Source organism: Neolamprologus brichardi, chromosome 14 (assembly GCF_056152115.1).
Source record: "Neolamprologus brichardi isolate AB-2024 chromosome 14, ASM5615211v1, whole genome shotgun sequence".
Taxonomy (NCBI): Eukaryota; Metazoa; Chordata; class Actinopteri; order Cichliformes; family Cichlidae; genus Neolamprologus; species Neolamprologus brichardi.
Window position 1 is genome coordinate 29,284,487 of NC_142117.1, and position 18,211 is coordinate 29,302,697.

The 18,211-nt window shown below is 43.9% G+C and overlaps 2 pseudogenes; both read right to left on the minus strand.

The window, feature by feature from the left end:
- On the minus strand, window positions 1–1,122 carry LOC148098959 (odorant receptor 131-2 pseudogene; annotated as a pseudogene).
- A 413-nt stretch (window positions 1,123–1,535) lies between these two features.
- On the minus strand, window positions 1,536–2,461 carry LOC148098960 (odorant receptor 131-2 pseudogene; annotated as a pseudogene).
- Between the last annotated feature and the right edge of the window lie 15,750 nt (window positions 2,462–18,211).

Genomic DNA, 18,211 nt, shown 5'->3' on the forward strand with positions numbered 1-18,211 from the left:
TCAAATTAGGTTTCTTTTGAACATGATGAAGTAAGCAAAAGATTTTAAGTGCAAAAAAGAATTTTTCATCCCTGAGTCCATAAATGAGAGGACACCTTGGAACAATACTAAATAATAAATAATTAAAATATCTGAAATTTCAAAATAAATTAAAATGAATCTGAAGGACTGTGTTTTCTATAAATGGGGTAGGCAGCTAGATGAGACAGAGGAGCAGCTAGAAAGTATGAAGGACCACTGTTTTGAGGCCTTTGTGTAATGACTTCTTATCCTCTCCTGATGCAGCTTTGGCCACTTTCATTATTTGAACGTATGAGAAAATAATAATAATCCTCATAATCAAGAAATAAAACTGATGTATTGCTGATTGAACATGATCCTCCCACCTGTAAAGAATAAACAACTCAACAGTGCAAATCACATATTTTCTGTAGAAGTTAAGTGAGAGAGTAGCAAAGAACATGGACGGAATAATTATGCATGGTCCAGAGCTGAGAACATGAATGATCAGGATACAGTACATAGTGCTGCGTGTGGAGCACAGCTGTCCATGACGCAAGGGCATACAAATGGCCACATAGCGCTCCAGATTCATTGCTGTCAGAGTAACTGGTGTGACAATAGTATACAGAAGCGTAAAAATAGTGATGATTATACACAACCACACTTGTATTGCAAAATGAAAATAGGTTAAGATTACCAGGATATAACTCACAAATAACAAAATGCTGTCCAACAGAAATGTTATAGAAAATAATATGTAGATGTGTGAAAAGATTCTTATTTTTTTTTTATAAAAGTCAGGATGAGCAACATGTTGATACAAACACAAATTATTAGCAGAATCTGCACAAAGTTTTTGCGAGATCTCGCAAAAAGATCTTGCAAAAGTTCATCTTAGTTTTTTTTTCTCCCATGTCCCTTGTGGGGCTCCGTAGGATTATGATCAGTACCAAAGAAGTTTTTCAAATTAACGTTATTCCATCTTCATCATTCTTCCCCATTCACATAACAGCAATAAAATAAAAGTAGTATTTGTTTTCATATATCATTTGTTTGTCACATAATCCTGACTTTCAATGATATTTTTTAGGTCTTGTCATGTTGCACATACTCAATCATTTGGAAATTTCAGTTAAATTATGTTGCAACAATTCATAACAGATAAAGCTAAATCAATCAAGCTGCAACATCATAAAAACTCTACAATTCATTCTGAGAAAGTGAATCATCTTCTATCAGGAAAAAAAATCCCTGGGACAAATTGTGTAGATACACTTAACATTTATTTAAATTTTATTTTCTCATTTTAAATGTATGTGTAAACTGCACCTGAAAAGTGACATGTAACTGCAGAGTTTTGTTTAAATGCATAACAATATAGCATCACTGAACATATACAGGAAAGCAAGTTGCAAAACTACTAATAATTTAAAATTAATTATTTACATGAAATTATTCTTGCATATTTAACCAGTCATTTCCTGTATGGTCTGAGGAAATATGAATGGCAACATTTACATTTCTGATGTAACTCAAATTATGTTTATTTTGAACAGGAGGAAGTAGGCATAAGACTTTTTAGTATAAGAAAAAAATTTTCATCCCTGAGGCCATAGATAAGAGGACTCAGGCATCTTGGAGCAATACTAAACATAATGTAGTTAGAATATCTGACATCTATAAATAACCTGAAATCAATCTGAAGTACTGCAGTGTCAATGAATGGGGTCCACAGCTGAATGAGACAGAGCAACAACTGGAAAGCATGAAGGATCACTGTTTTGAGTCCTTTATGTGTCAACTTCTTTTTATCTCCTGATGCAGCTTTGGCCACTTTCATTATTTGAACATATGAGTATGCAATAGTGGTGCCCATAATCAAGAAATAAAATTGAAACACAGCTGATCGAACATGATCCTGCCATCTGTAAAGAGTAAATGTCACTACACTACATATCATGGATTGCTTGTAGAACTTAAGTGAGGCAGAAGCAAAGAACATGGACAGAATAATTATACAAGGGGCAGAGCTGACACCATGAATGATCAGGATACAGTACATAGTGCTGTGTGTGGAGCAGAGCTGTCCATGACGCAGGGGCATACAAATGGCCACATAGCGCTCCAGAGTCATTGCTGTCAGAGTAACTGGTGTGACAAAAGTATACATAAGCACAAAAATAGTGATGATTATACACAACCACACTTGTATTGTAATTTCAAAATAGGTCAATATAAGCAAAACATCTGACAGCAATAACAAAACACTGTCTGACAGCAGTGTTACAAAAAACAAGATGTAACGTGCAGATGTGTGAAAGGATTCCTTTTTAACAAAGATCACAATGAGCAACATGTTGATGCAAAGAAAAATTATTACCAGGATCTGTACAATAATGACCCGGTCATTAACTGGTCGTTGCAAAAAAACATCATTCACTGAGTTGTTACCTGCCATAGAGAAGAAACATGTGTTTGAAGTACTTCTAAGAGTTAAATAAAGTTTTGTTAATAAATGTAAGATCTTCCTTTTAAAAATCAAAGTTCAAAATCAAATCCAGTGGAGAAACCTTCCATTCTGTTCCAGAGCCAAACGTCTTCTCCTGCGTTCCCTGCAGTTTTCTGAAAAATGACTGTGCATCATTAATTTGAAGCTTACAGCAACTAAGAATAATAATTACACATGTAACTTCCTTCTACTGTGTTGTCATCATCCCCTAGCACCCATTCTCCTCAGCATCGATGCTTCTAAATAGGTAATTGATGGTATACTCAGGAGACTTTGTAGTAAACTCAACATAACTGACCTAAAAGAATTGAAAAGTTGTTGTTTGCTGAGGAGGTAATCACCTGTAGTTAGTGCAACAAGTGAGACTACATCCCATTATTTTGGCTCTATGTCTTAAAACCTAAAGTGATGTGACTGTGACAGGTACTAGGTCTGTTTGTGAGGTATTCAGTTAAGTGAAAACTGTCCTTTCTGTACGAAGCATTGTCTCTTAATTTTCCATAAATGACAAAGTTTAAAATAGCAGAGTTTTGTATATTTTTCTGCCTTTGATTATATTAAACTGTATAGAGACAAGTGCATAACACATGTAAGAAAGACTTGAAAAACATCAGACATTTATATCCTAAAACTGATGACACATAAATTGACCAGTTGGTAGGTTTACTGATGCTAGGTGTATTTTAAAGATATGTGGCTACTTCAGCTCATCTGTAACCCACCCAGCAGAGACTTCATGGTCCCATTTGTGGATAATATAGGTAAAAGAATTTGCTAATACCTTACAATTCAAAACGGAGAAGACAAGTCAGATGCAAAATGTATTGTTTTTTCTTCAGGCATTTTTCCTCACTATTCCCTCTTTTAAGTGCACATATCAATTTTTGTTGTATTTTGTCTTGCTAAAGCAGTTAATGAAAAGTGGATAACTGTTACAGCTGGAAGCCAGAATGTGGAGTGGACCCAAAAACAAATTCAAACCAAGAAACAGAACTTTGACGTGAACAAGGGTTTTATTTACAGTGGCATGAAGGTACAAGAGGATAAGAACATGAACTGTGAAATACAGTGAATGTGAACTAAGAGCAAACTGTGACATACTAGGAAATATGAATGAAGTGGAGACTAGGAAGACAAGCTTTGAGTAAACTGTGAGATGCTATGAACTAGCATGGTGTTACTGGGGTTATTAAATATGTGTATATGGAGATAGATAGATAGATAGTTGTAGATTGTTTTGCTTTGTTTGTCTGTCTCTTTTTTATTTCAATGTGGTTGTATTTTTTCAACATGTTCAAAATAAGATTCAATTCAATTCAATTTAACTATGAACTAAGAAGGTGACGTGAAACACTATGTACTTGAGCTCAGGGACTTTAAACTAGATCGTCCAGAATATGAATGGTGGTTGACAGGACTTGGCGAGGGGAACAGTGGTACAGAAGACAGAGTCAGGTTGGCCCTTGGGGAAATGACTGAATTAATCCAAAATAGATGGGGACCGACTGACCAGATTCAGCATAGATCCAGTTCACCTCTGTTTTTTTTGTCAGCTCATCCCACCGGAACAAATTTTGGATGCATCTGTAGTGGCTCATTTTTTCTTAACACAATATGTATTCCGTGTTTTAAATATCTAAAATGTAGCTACATAGAACTATGAAAGCATTTGCCTCTGATCACATGCCTTAAATTTTTTTTTTTTTTTTGCCTGTCCCGTTTGGCTCTTTTGCCATCAGAATTATTGTCAAAAAGCAAATAAAGATGCCCAACGGATTTACTTTACCAAATCGACCAACCCAGCCTTGCCGTATTGATCTATTTGATTAGCCTTTTATTGTTTATTTTATTTTAACCTGCTAAAAACGGGACAGACTTGACTGGGGAAAAGAAAGGGGAGAAAGAAATAGGGAAAGAAAAACAGTGGGGAAGAGGAATTGTGATAAAGGGCAAAAAAAACAAAAACCAACAAAATAAGCAGACAAAAAATACATATATCTATCACCTGTTGAGAAAGAAAAAAGATAAAACAAGCAGAACAAAAAAGAGCAATATAATAAACAACATCATGACGATGATCTATGGGAATATAACAGTAAATACTAAATATTAAATGTTATTGTGCAGCACGTAAGATCGACAGCACACAGTGTGCTTTGAGGTAGAAGTCAAAAAGGGTGTAGTTTGTAGCTGTGTCCCAATTCAGGGTCTGCACGCTTGAAGTACGCATTTTAAGTGTGATTACGTCACCACCACGCAACGACGGCTGTCCCAATTCGAAGTGTACTTGAAATGCATACTCCAAATGCGCTGTCGATTTCCCCAAATATCAAGCGTGGTCCGGTGCACGCTTCGTGGTCCCATATATCCCATAATTCATAGCGCGGCGGCAGTAGAGGTTTTAGATACGGGCGACACGGGCGGTTGCCCAGGGCGGCATCTCGGTGGGGGGCGGTATCACGGGCATCGGCAAAAAAAATAAAAAATGCTCGTACTCATGCTGCCCCGACGTCATGCCAGCGCATATTGGGAATGTCACAGGCACCGATCGGCTTTCTATCGCCCATTTGCTGGGAGTAAGGACGCCCTTCGTTTGCGAGGTGCGCCTGCTGCTTGCGGCGCAGAGAGGAGAGGGCGGGGCGGCGGGGGATTCTCTGACCGGCTGGAGCAGCATCTAATAACCAACTCGCAAAGTAAAACAAAATAAAAACAAACCAATAAACACGAAAACACCAGACATTATAATACAGACTTATAATTTGCACCGATGTTTTTTCGAAATTCTATACACGAAAAGTGAGCGCGAGAGCCCTCGGTGCGCCTGCTCGCTGCTGAAGTCAAAGTAAACTTTGTCATCTCCGCTACATACAGTCCAGTATATAGAGAGACGAGACGACGAGGCTCCAGTTAAGCAGTGCAAATAAACAAACAATAAATATAAGAAGAGTAAGAAAATAAATATACACTTTAGGACTCGGGGTAAAGGGATCAATAACAATTTAAAATTTATAATTTACAGTTTGATGATTTAAAGTCTCACACACAACCCGTCAAAAGCAGGAGGCCCCTGCTGCTTCCAAATAGAGCACATTTCATTCATAATGTTGTAAATCCAAGCCCATTATGTATTCATGATTTGAATCCAGGGTTGTGTGAAATCCCAGAAATAAACCCTAGACAAAGTGATTCTGTGAACTAAGGTGTAGGTCTGTTAGGTTATGTTGTGCTGATCCTCGGGTTGGGGGATTTGTGTTCATACTGGAGTGCAACATTAAAACCAATGGAAGATGGACAAGAAAAGTTCAAAGCCATCAGGTCCTCAGTTTAGAAAAAAGAGAAAAGAAGAGGAGGAGAAACGAGCAAAAGATACAGGTAAGCAGATGTGTGATTGGATAATGGCAGGTCATCCTGAAACAATCAGAATCAGAATACTTTATTAATCCCTAACAAAATTATGTGGGTTACAGTTGCTCCAAGAAGAAATGGTAAAAGTAGTAACAGACTAAACTCCAAACAATACATTATGTTACAGATTTTAATATTAATTAGTCATTGTCAATTGTTGATTTGTCCTGTTCTCATTGTATGACGAATTATGATGGCTGTTTGGTAGCCGTTTGCATACAATGCATACTCTCTCTCTCTTCGTGTGTGTGTGTGTGTACAACAGTTTTATGTTAATGTACAATCCTTAATATGTTTTGTGTGTGTGTTTGTGTGTGGGGGGGGGCGCCAGAGGGAGTGTTCGCCCAGGGCGCCAAACAGGCTAGGACCGCCACTGCGCGGCGGTGGGTGTGGATAATTTTGCCACAAAATACGGCAGAAGGGAGCGGCCGAAGAGTGAACTGTCAAAAGTACATACTGAATATGACTTCACTTATTTATGTGCGAATGTTTAATAACGAAGAACAATAAAACATTGCTGTTGGCCACATGCCGGCAAAGTTGTGTGACATTAGTGATGTTTGTACTTTCAGCGTTAACTTAGTTTAAAGCCATATATATATATATATATCTCATAATAATCTGACAATAACTATAATATTGGCCATATTATATTTACATTACCACAGTGAGATGATTTTAGTCTCATGAACAACATGAGCTAATTGTTATTTACTAACTACTCTTGAAATAACTGTTTGGTACAGAAATGAAGCCCAACAATCATGTTTTACAGTCCTGTGGTCTCAGCCTCAGATACTCAACTAATCAAAGTGATGTCATGACAAAAATGAATGACCAACAAAACATTTTTCTCCTTCATTTCTGTCAAACAAAGCTGTATGTAACGTTTCTCGCGATAGTATCATGGTTGCATGATACTGTGCAACCATGATACTAACCATGACAGTGCCCCCCCTCTAAGGGCTGACTCCCGACAGCCCTAAACAAAAAAAGCACAAAGCACCAGGCCAGGGTGGGCGGAGAGGGTCCAGGACAAGGGATAGAGACCAAACAAAAAACAGGGAGCACCAGAGTCCAAATACGCAGGAAAGCACATCGAAAACAAAATGAAACCAGAGCTCAAGAGTCCATGAAAAGTTAAGGGGGCCGACGGGCAATCAGTTCTGGGGGCCGACCGTGCATACGGCAACGGCGCAGGCAAAACCAATCAGGAGGCCGACCACTTGGAAGGCAGTGGCGGCCACTGAGCAGGTCCGGAGGTCGGCCGCGACGCCAGCGGCAGCGACGAACTCTTTCTGGGGGCCGTCCCCGAAGGCCATGATGCCAACTTAGAGGCCTGGAAAACGGCCGGCAGAGGCGAACAGGTCAAGCTGGCTCTGACGGCAGTGTGGCAACCGCAGGACCAGACGAGGCAGGACCAGACGAAGGCGGAGACGAGGCAGGACCAGACGAAGGCGGAGACGAGGCAGGACCAGACGAAGACGACGTCACGGAGGCTGGCCCAGGCGGCAGCGGGATGGCTGCGGAACCTGACGGCGGCGATGCTGCAGGCGGCGTGGATGTTGAGGTTGCAGGCGGTGGAGCCAGTGGTGGCTGAACGGTCTCACCAGAACCATCAGCAGACATGAGGATGTGCTGGCTGGGTCCTCCCGGACCCCCAGCTGAAGAGGCAAGAGGCTGGTTGGGTCCTCCCGGACCCCCAGCTGAAGAGGCAAGAGGCTGGACGGGCCCCTCGGACCCTCCAGCGGAGACAGGAGGCTGGACGGGCGACTCGGGCCCTCCAGCTGGAGCAGATGCAGGGCCAGAGGCAATTGGGGCCCCCGACTGAGGGTGAAGATGAGTGGCTGACTGAGCAGATGACAAAGCTAATGATTCTTCTACTAACTGGGCTATGGACTGTAACAAGGTTTGCAGAAAGTCTGGTTGTGGTAGTGACAGATCTATGGGTAGCGGGGGTGAAGACTGAGCTACGGGTGACTGAATTTGAGATGAAAGTGGCGGTGGAGTTGGTGACTGGGCGGCTAACTGGGCTACAGGCGGCTGCTGAGCAGGAAACACTGGACACTGAGCTACAGGCAGCTGCTGAGCAGGAAACACTGGACACTGGGCTACAGGCGGCTGCTGAGCAGGAAACACTGGACACTGGGCTACAGGCGGCTGCTGGGCAGGAAACACTGGACTACAGGCGGCTGCTGGGCAGCTAACTGAACTGAAGGTGGCTGCTGGGCAGCTAACTGAACTGAAGGTGGCTGCTGGGCAGCTAACTGAGCTGAAGGTGTGGAAATGAAAACTGCACCAGTCCGTACTACAGGAGAGAATGGAAGTGTGGTTGGGTGATGATGGCGAGGGTTGCATTTCTTCTTCAAGGATGGATCAAACGATTTGGCGATAAACCTTGGCAAAAAATGCTGCTGTCGTTGAGAGTACCAAGTGGCGAGGGCCTCCAGACCCTCCAACAGTAATCCCAAAGGAGCGCGAGATTCTCTCCCTCAGAGGCGAAGCGTGAGTCCGCTGGATCCATTACTGGTCGCGTCGTTCTGTCAGGGCTCTGTGTGCGGGCAGGCGGAGAGGAGGATCCAAACACAGAATTCAGACACCAACTTGAAACTCAAAAACCTCAGCTTTATTGCTGGTACGAAAACAAAACAGGACGTGAACACTGAATGCGGAGAACAGAAACACACAGACATAATCTGATGGTACGACGCGACACCGAGCACGGGAAAACACAGGGTAGTAATGAGGGAATGGGCAACAGGAGGGAGACACAGCTGGGAGAGATCAGGGCTAACGAGACAGGGGGAACAAAGCTGCACACACTAACTTAAGACAAAGACTTTCACAATAAAACAGGAAACATGAAACACTAAAAGACACGGACTCGACACAGAGGGGCGGACAGAAAATAATACATGAAACCACAATTCCTAAAACATGGATAAACAGAAACATGAAACTCTAATAATAAACATCATCACAACAAGAGAATGAGAAAACAATCCAAAACACCAAGATAACTGAAACACAAAGTACCAGAGAAAGATAAAGAATAATCCAAATCCAAAAGTAAACCAAAACATAATAAACTCAAATTACTGGGTCCAACGGACTTCTGCTTATCCTTTTTCAATTCAATTCAATTTTATTTATATAGTGCCAAATCACAACAAAGTACAATAATAGATACAGAGAAAAACCCAACAATCATATGACCCCCTATGAGCAAGCACTTTGGCGACAGTGGGAAGGAAGAAACCTCCGGCAGAACCAGGCTCAGGGAGGGCCGGCCATCTGCCGCGACTGGTTGGGGTGAGAGAAGGAAGACAGGATAAAGACATGATGTGGAAGAGAGACAGAGATTAATAACAGGTATGATTCAATGCAGAGAGGTCTATTAACACTGAAGGCTTTTCAGGGAGGTTTTAGGACATCCTGATAAAAATGAATTACAGTAGTCCAGCCTGGAAGTAATAAATGCATCAACTAGTTTTTCAGCATCACTCTGAGACTGTCACGATTGGGGCAGCAGCCGTGTGATGTGTGGAAGGAGGACTCAAATGCAGCACTTATTCAGATGTGAGGGTGATTTATTAAGAATACCAAACATAAAGTGGGGACGGCAAAACAGAACTACGGATGAACTAAACTGGGAGAAACTAAACCAAAGAGTAGCAAACCTGAACATGAAGGGAGGACAGCAGGGAGAGCACGCAGGGGATTCACAGAGTAATACAGAGTAATGCGGAGTACGCAGGGTAACACAGAGGATGAACACAGACGACGCGACGAGGAGCACAGGCAGACACGCAGTATAAATACACACACACCAGGTAATTAGGAAATGGCAGACAGGCGGGGACACAGCTGGAACTAATGGACATAACAAGACACAAACCTACAAAGTAAATATAGGAAACTCACAGACTGTTTTACACTACCAACTGGGGACACGAACAGAACACAGAGGGGAGGCACAGGTAGGGATGATAGAAACACACAACTCAAACCCTAGGAATAAGTACAAAATCAGAATAAACTAGAAAAATGATAATAAACTTAAAGCGCTGGGTCACCGACCCAGGACCATGACAGTACCCCCGCCCCCTCAAGGGCTGGCTCCCGAAAGCCCCACCAAGCCCAGGACGGAGGGTTCGGACCAGGACCAAAATGGAGGCCCCAGAGTCCCAAACAAAAGGTCCCAAACCTTCATAGGGGAGCAGAGTCCAAAACATAGTTCAGGGGGCCGGCCCGGGGGCCGAAAGCACAGAAGGCCGGGCTGAGACAGTTCGGGAGGCCGGCCACGAAGAAGGTGGTGGCGGCGCGCAAACAGTTCAGGAGACCGTCCACAAAGGAGGCGGTGGCGGCGCACAAACAGTTCAGGAGGCTGTCCACGAAGAAGGCCGTGGCGGCGCGCAAACAGTTCAGGAGGCCATCCACGCGGAAGGCGGTGGCGGCGACAACCTCGTTTCAGGAGGGCGTCCACGATGGCGATGACGACCAGCCAGCGGCGTAGAAAACGGCCGGTGATGATGAAGTGCTAGACGTGGACCGGCTGGCGGCGTGCCAGCAGCAAAACCAGGCAAGGATGAGGAGAAGGATGAGGCAGAAGCTGCTGCTGAAGCCCAACCAGGCGGGGCTGGAGCTGGAGCTGATGCAGAGGCCGGGCCAGGCGAAGCTGAAGCAGAGGCCGGGTCAGGCTGGACCAGACGAGGATGCAAACACGGAGGCTGGACCAGACGTGGATGCAAACACGGAGGCTGGACCAGACGTGGATGAAGCTGATGCCGACGCTGGACCAGGCGTAGATGAAACTGAAGCTGAAGCTGGACCGGGCGAAGCTGAGGCTGAAGCTGGACCAGGCGAGGCTGTCGCTGCGGGCGGCGGCGTGGAAGCCGCAGATGGTGGTGGTGCATGCGATGGCGACAGCTGGATGGGCTCCTCGGTCCCCCCAGCGAAAGCAGCAGGCCGAAGCGGTTCCTGAGACCCCTCAGCAGAAGCTGCTGACGATGGCGAAGGCTGGACGAGCCCCTCGGCCCCCCAGCAAAAACAGGCTCAAAACCAATAGGCATGGGCGCCTCTGGCACACATAAAACAAAACCAGCAGGCTCGTGGGCCTCTGGCACACACGAGGAGGGCTGTAGCTGCACAGAGCCCCAACCCTGCTCAGGCAGTGACAGCCAGGTGCAGTCCATAGCTGGCATCTTGGCCTCCAGGGGACCAGAGTAAGCTGAGGGCTGTAACCCAGCCTCTGGGGAAGCCCTGGAGTGAGTAGTAGTCTCTAATGTTGCCAGCTTTTGAGGAACAGGTCCATTGTGAAACAGTTTGTCTCCCTGCTCAGAAACAGCGGTGGAAAAACAGTCCTTTAAGGGGTGTATGGGCATAGCTTCCTGTAGAGGGGCGAATGAAAATTGTGACTCAGCCATTAACTGAACCATTGTAGTGATGCTAGTGGTGATGGTGGCTGAGTGGCTGACTGAAGTGGTGGCAGAACAGGTAATTGTGCTCCTAGGGAGGCAAACGGTTGAGCTACACACTGGGAAGCCAGTGGCTGGACACAAAACTGAGCCGGTGAATGGCGATCAAGTCCTGGCTCGGAAGGAGCGGCAGAGACACAGTCTTTCGGTTTTGCAGAGGGTTTATAGATACCCACTTGGGAAGGGTCCGTTACCACGAAGGTAGGTAAGTTACCCATACTGTCTCTCATCCCACTCTGAATAGCCCCAGAAAACAAAGTCCCGGAATCTGGGGAAGCCAAAGTATCCCGCTCACTCACCGCATCTGGCTACTCGAAAGTGAATGCAGATGGGGGGTGAAGTCCAAGATCAAAAAGGAGAAATTCCTGCTCCCACGGATATAGCGAGCCCAGAAGCCATGGGAGACCGGTCACCAGACGCTGTAGCTGCCTCTCTATAGCGCGCTGGGACTTGTCATCCGGGTTTTCCAGCCACAGGTCAATGAGCTCTTGTGTGGCATCGATGAGATTCTCCCGTAGCTCCTTAGACGGATTAAGTGCTGCTGGGTCCATCTTGTGGTCGCGTCGTACTGTCACGACTGGGGCAGCAGCCGTGTAATGTGTGGAAGGAGGACTCAAATGCAGCACTTATTCAGATGTGAGGTGATTTATTAAGAATACCAAACAAAGTGGGGATGGCAAAACAGAACTACGGATGAACTAAACTGGGAGAAACTAAACCAAAGAGTAGCAAACCTGAACATGAAGGGAGGACAGCAGGGAGAGCACGCAGGGGATTCACAGAGTAATGCGGAGTATGCAGGGTAACACAGAGGATGAACACAGACGACGCGACGAGGAGCACAGGCAGACACGCAGTATAAATACACACACCAGGTAATTAGGAAATGGCAGACAGGCGGGGACACAGCTGGAACTAATGGACATAACGAGACAAACCTACAAAATAAAACAGGAAACTCAGACTGTTTTACACTACCAACTGGGGACACGAACAGAACACAGAGGGGAGGCACAGGTAGGGATGATAGAAACACACAACTCAAACCCTAAGAACAAATACAAAATCAGAATAAAGTAGAAAAATGATAATGTCAGGAGATTTTTATTATTAAGACATTTTATTAATCATTATTGCTGAAATACTAAAGCTAAAAGTGTTCATATTTCTGTTTGCACTCAACCAGCTGCACAACTAACTGTCTACACTTTGCCTTAAAAAGACTTGTTTGCTCTCACATTATCTAACTTTAACAGGAAACCGCCACCCAAGAGTAAGAAACGACCTTTTAAGAACATGACCTTTTAAGAACATAACGAGAAGTCGCACCTGCCTGTTTGACTAGATAAGAATGTTACTTCCTTTCTTGTATGCTTCATGCTGTGTATAAATAAAAGGCAGAGAGCTGCTGCAGGGGTGTGAGTCTCCTTTGAGCTCTCACCCGTGCACGTTGAACTGTTACAAGTGTCTGAGTGTTATTTCATTATACCTGATTGCTTGTTAAAGAATATCTCTAACATTGTTAATGGTCCTTCGAGCCGGATTGGACATTGATTTTTTTTTTTCATGCTCCAATAGGAAACCTTCATCAAGTCCTGACGTCGTGAGAAGCCCGCGCTGAAGTCTGTCGACAGCTCCTCTCCAGGCAGAGGAAAAAGCCCAAAAACGCTATAATTCGGGTTCTGGCCAGCGTTCTTATAAAATGGTCCACAACGTTGGGGGTTGATGGAGCAGACCTAAACAACCACGAAATAAATCAGGTGAATATTTAACACTCACCCACATCTTGCGAAAAATTCGAATAAGAGTTGACGCTATTCCTACATGTAACTGCTCGTCCTAAGAGAGGACTGGTAGCTATTATAGGAAACTCTAAAAGTAAATGCTCGCCTGAAAGAGGGTTGGTAGCTATTTTAGAGGGAAAGTGTCATAATAAAAACCTTTAAATGCGCAAAATATTTCTGTTTTATTGTTTTGTTGGTGGAATAAGTTACATTTACAGCACAATAGGGAGGCTGAACTATTCCACCGTATTGTTTGCCGACTGGTTGCTCACGTACTGGTGGGACGAGGAAAAGGTTGTGCTTCATCACATAAAATTAACACCGCTTTCAAGGATAGCTTGAAAGTAGAAGGCTGTGTTAATAACCTCCCTCATCCCTCGTGCCAGAGAAAGCACCACGGCTGTCTGTGTGTGTAAAAGTTAAAAAGCTGTAATTTTCAAGGTACCTAAACATAAAACATTTAAAACAAATTAGTGAAAATGGGTAATAAATCAACAAAACTCACTGCTGACGAGCAGTGGCTAGAGAAAAAATGTCCAGGCGCCGGACAAATTAGTGCAAACAGATGGAGGAATCCAAAAAAGTTTAAATGCCCTGCGTGGGAGGGAAAATGTAATCCCTCTGCAGTGACAACTTTAAAAGAGACCCTCCAAGCAGAATTAAACAATGTAAAAAGTCCTAAAAAGAAAGCTAAACGTACTCAAGAGTTAAAATATTTCAAAGCATGGAAAGAGGAGGAAGACAGACGTAGTGAAAATAGACAAAAAGGAAATAACATTACAAAGCCTACAGCCGCCACTTTATGTATCAACACCGTCAGCACCAGAGCCACAATCAAAAAATCCCTTCACTAGTCGACCTAATCCTAATCCTTATGCCCAAGCCCGAAGTGCATTAAACTGTATGACAACAAAGCCACAGGAAGACATAGGGAAAGACCCGTCAGGCAGGGACATGGGAGGTATTGTAGATCCTCCAGGACCCCCCGGAATTTTTCCAATGATAGCTGCACCTAATCCCAGATATGGACAGTTGATAGGTGGTGAGAACGAAGAAAGAGATATAAACCCATTTGTGTATGCTTTTAGACCATGGACCCAAGCCGACAGACAAAATGTAGAAAAGGATGTTCCACCTTTAAATGAAGGCTTCCAACAGTGGAGAGACGCAGTGGAGCTAATTAGAACTCAATGGGGCCTAAACGGTCATGAAATGCTTCAAGTAGTACAAGACCTGTTAGGATTGAGAATGGGGACAGTGAAAGACGGTTTTACAGGTGCAGATGACAAAGACCGACCTCTTGGCCCAGATTCCCTAGATTTAGTGAACACTTTGACAGACTTATATGAACGAATTAGGGTTCGTTTAGCCCCCAGAGCAGATTATTCCAAAATAGGAGAAGTAAAACAAAAGGAAGCCGAAACAGCATCAGACTTCCTCGATCGGCTACGCCCGGTTTTCCGACAACATTCAGGCCTAGATTATGAAGACCGCCCAGAAAGACCTTACCAACAGCAGTTAAAAAATGCATTTCTAAATGGTCTACGTCCCGCAGTCAGAGCCCATGTCGAAAAGCACTGGGTGACAATAAACACAGGAAATCTAGCAGATGCCCTACAATATGCAGAGCACGCAACTAGAGTGCTAAAAAAGAAGGAAAAAGGAGGTGTTTTCACTGTACACAGGTGACACACAGGTGTCATAGCATTTTCTGGTGGATACAGAGGACAGAGACAAAATCAACACAGAGGAAAGGGACAGAAAAGCGGAGGTTACAAAGGTAACAGGAAGCAAAGAAATGAAAGAGACAACCGTTGTTATAATTGCGGAAAAGAAGGACATTTTGCACGAGACTGCAGAAACAAAAAAGAGAATCATAGTGACAGAGAAAGTATGTGACTAGAGCAAAATACTGAAGCTGAACAAAACACTGAGGATGAAACTGAAATCTATAACATACAACAATTACTTTTAGGCTCTGAACATAAACCCACAGTAATTATTCATGTAAACGACCAACCCATGAATATGCTGTGCGACACCGGAGCATGCAAAACGGTGTTAAATCAAAAACCACCGAATCTGAAATACTCCAGTAACACCATGATAGTGAAATCAGCATCAGGGCACACCAGCATTAAGTCTTTAACAGAGAGCCTACTGTTAGTACATACAGACAGTGGACGCAGCTGCAAAAATCCATGTATATATGACCCATCCTGCCCAGTTAACCTTCTAGGGAGAGACTCCTTAGGAAAACTGCAAATAGGTGTATTGCCAGGGCCAGAAGGCATGTATGCTAAGCTAATGTTGAATGAAGAGCAAAACCTCACTGACTGTCAGATTAATGTATGTGAAGGACAGGGAGAGCCCCACTACTACTGGACATTAGACCTGCCCTCACTAGAACCTTTGCAACACATAGCAAATCGATATCTGCCAACCCACTCAACACGGCAGGGCTACACAGAGTATCACAACACACTGAGGTTCAAACAAAGCCCAGGTCATGACCCCATGTATGACTTACAGGTGCATAAACTAGGCCCACAAATGCTCACATTGCAGCACCTATATGTCACTCAAAGTGGTAATGCAGTCTGCTCTGTACTTCAGCCAGAAATAGTGCAACGAGTGAACAGGATGCCAAAACCACATGTATCAGTAGCACACAATGACAGCACTGAGTGGAAAGATTTAGGCCGCGTTCTCGTTCAAGTTGAAAGGGACAGATATGAAAAAACTGAAGAAACACATGAGGGGTGGCTTCAAGGTCACAGAACAGGATGCATGAGATACACATTAGGGTGGGTACTGACTACCCACCCAGCCACCCACATGATTGACAGCACTGATGTACACGTGCAGGAAGATAGTGAGAACTGACATGAACTCTCATTAGAGTTACACCCAGAACTGCAACAACTGCCCACAAAGCTGTGGTCCACAGGATCGACAGATGTAGGATTAATTAAAGGAGCAGATCCCGTTGTAGTAAAAACCACCACAACCTACAGGCCAGTCAAACCACAATATCCCTTAACAGCAGAAGCAAAGGCAGGTATCAGGCCAGTAATTGCAGATATGGAGAAAGCAGGCATTTCAGTAAAAACAACCGAAGTGACCTGTAACACTCCAATCTTTCCAGTGAAAAAAGCAAACACAGGAAAGTATCGCCTAGTACATGACCTCAGAGCAATAAATGACGTAACAGAACAAATCCCACCTGTGGTAGCAAATCCACACACAATCCTAAATCAAGTAACACCAAAAGAGCAATGGTTTTCGGTTATAGACCTATCAAATGCATTCTTCTCTGTACCGCTACATTCTGACTCACAGGCTCTGTTCGGTTTCACCTTTGATAATCAGAAGTACACATATACAAGGTTACCCTCGGAGTTTCCAGAACAGCCCCACCCTGTATGCAGAAGCTTTAAGGAAATCCATGTCACTTTGCACTCTCCCTGCCCCAGGACAGTTTCTCCTGTATGTAGATGACATACTGATCACGGGAAACACACAGGCAGACTGCAAAGTGAACACAATGACAGTATTACAACATTTAGCTGAGCAGGGCCACAAAGTCTCACAGCACAAATTACAACTGTGGAGCTCAGAGGTCACATACCTTGGACACAAGCTCACAGGGGAAGGGAGAACACTGTTAGACAGCAGAAAACTAGCAGTACAGAATGCTCCAAAACCGCTCACAAAACAACAAATGATAAGTTATTTATTTAGGTCTCTGCAACTTTTGCAGATGCTGGATACCTGAATATGCTCTGTTAGCTCAACCTTTGCAAAACTTAATTTATGGAAAAAATCTAGCACTGAAAGATGAAATAGAATGGACACCAGAAGCAGAAAAAGCATTTAATGATTTGAAACGTGCCCTACAAACATGCACAGTCTTAGCCTTGCCAGACTATGACAAACTATTTTATTTGCATGTAGACGGAGGAGCAGGCTATATGAAGGCCGTACTCACTCAGGCTTTCGGGGAAAAACAACGGCCACTCGCCTTTTACTCATGTAAATTAGATTCTGTAGCCTCGGGACTGCCCACGTGCGTACAGGCCTGCGCAGCAGCTGCAGAAGCAGTAAAAAAGTCTGCAGACATTGTTCTAGGACACACATTGATTGTCAAAGTTCCCCATGCTGTAACCTCCATCTTACTGCAAGCAAACTTGTCTTATCTCACACATGCAAGACAGCTCTCATATGTAGGCATTCTGCTATCACAGTCACACATTACAATTGAGAAGTGTGGACAGCTAAACCCAAGCACACTTCTCCCCACTTCAGCAGACGGAGAAAAACACTGTTGCATGCAAAAATTAGATGAGGAAACGAAACCACGAGCTGACATTCATAGCACACCGCAACTGACCTTCACTGACATTTTTGTAGATGGCTCAGCATCCAAAAATAGTCTGGGGAGAAACTGTGTGGGCTATGCAGTAACCACAGCTGACAAGGTTTTAGAAGCTAAACCACTAACTTCCTCACACTCTGCTCAGAGCGCAGAACTGACTGCTGTCATCAGAGCCTGTCAACTGCATGAGGGACAAAAAATAAACATACACACAGACAGCCAATATATTTTTGCAGCAGTACATCATTTTGCAAAAATCTGGCAAAACAGAGGTATGGTTACTTCTACCGGTAACCCTGTGCAACACGGAAATCTTTTAAAACAACTATTGGAAGTGATAACACTGCCAAAACAGCTGGCGTTGTGTGTGACTAGTGGAAAGAACTAACGGTACAATAAAACAAAGATTAAGAAAATGCATGGAAGAAACAGGAAGGCCATGGCCCGAGTGTGTAGGCCTAGTAAAAATGTGGATGAGATTAACACAAAATTCTCAAAAACCTCACACCTTTTGAAATCATCCATGGTAGACCATTTCCACTACCAATCACGAGTGAACCCATAGATAAATCAGTAAGGGAAACCACCCTAGCTGAATGGATGACTAAACTGCTTGAAAACAAAGAGATTGTGCTAAACAACCAACTGCCGAGTG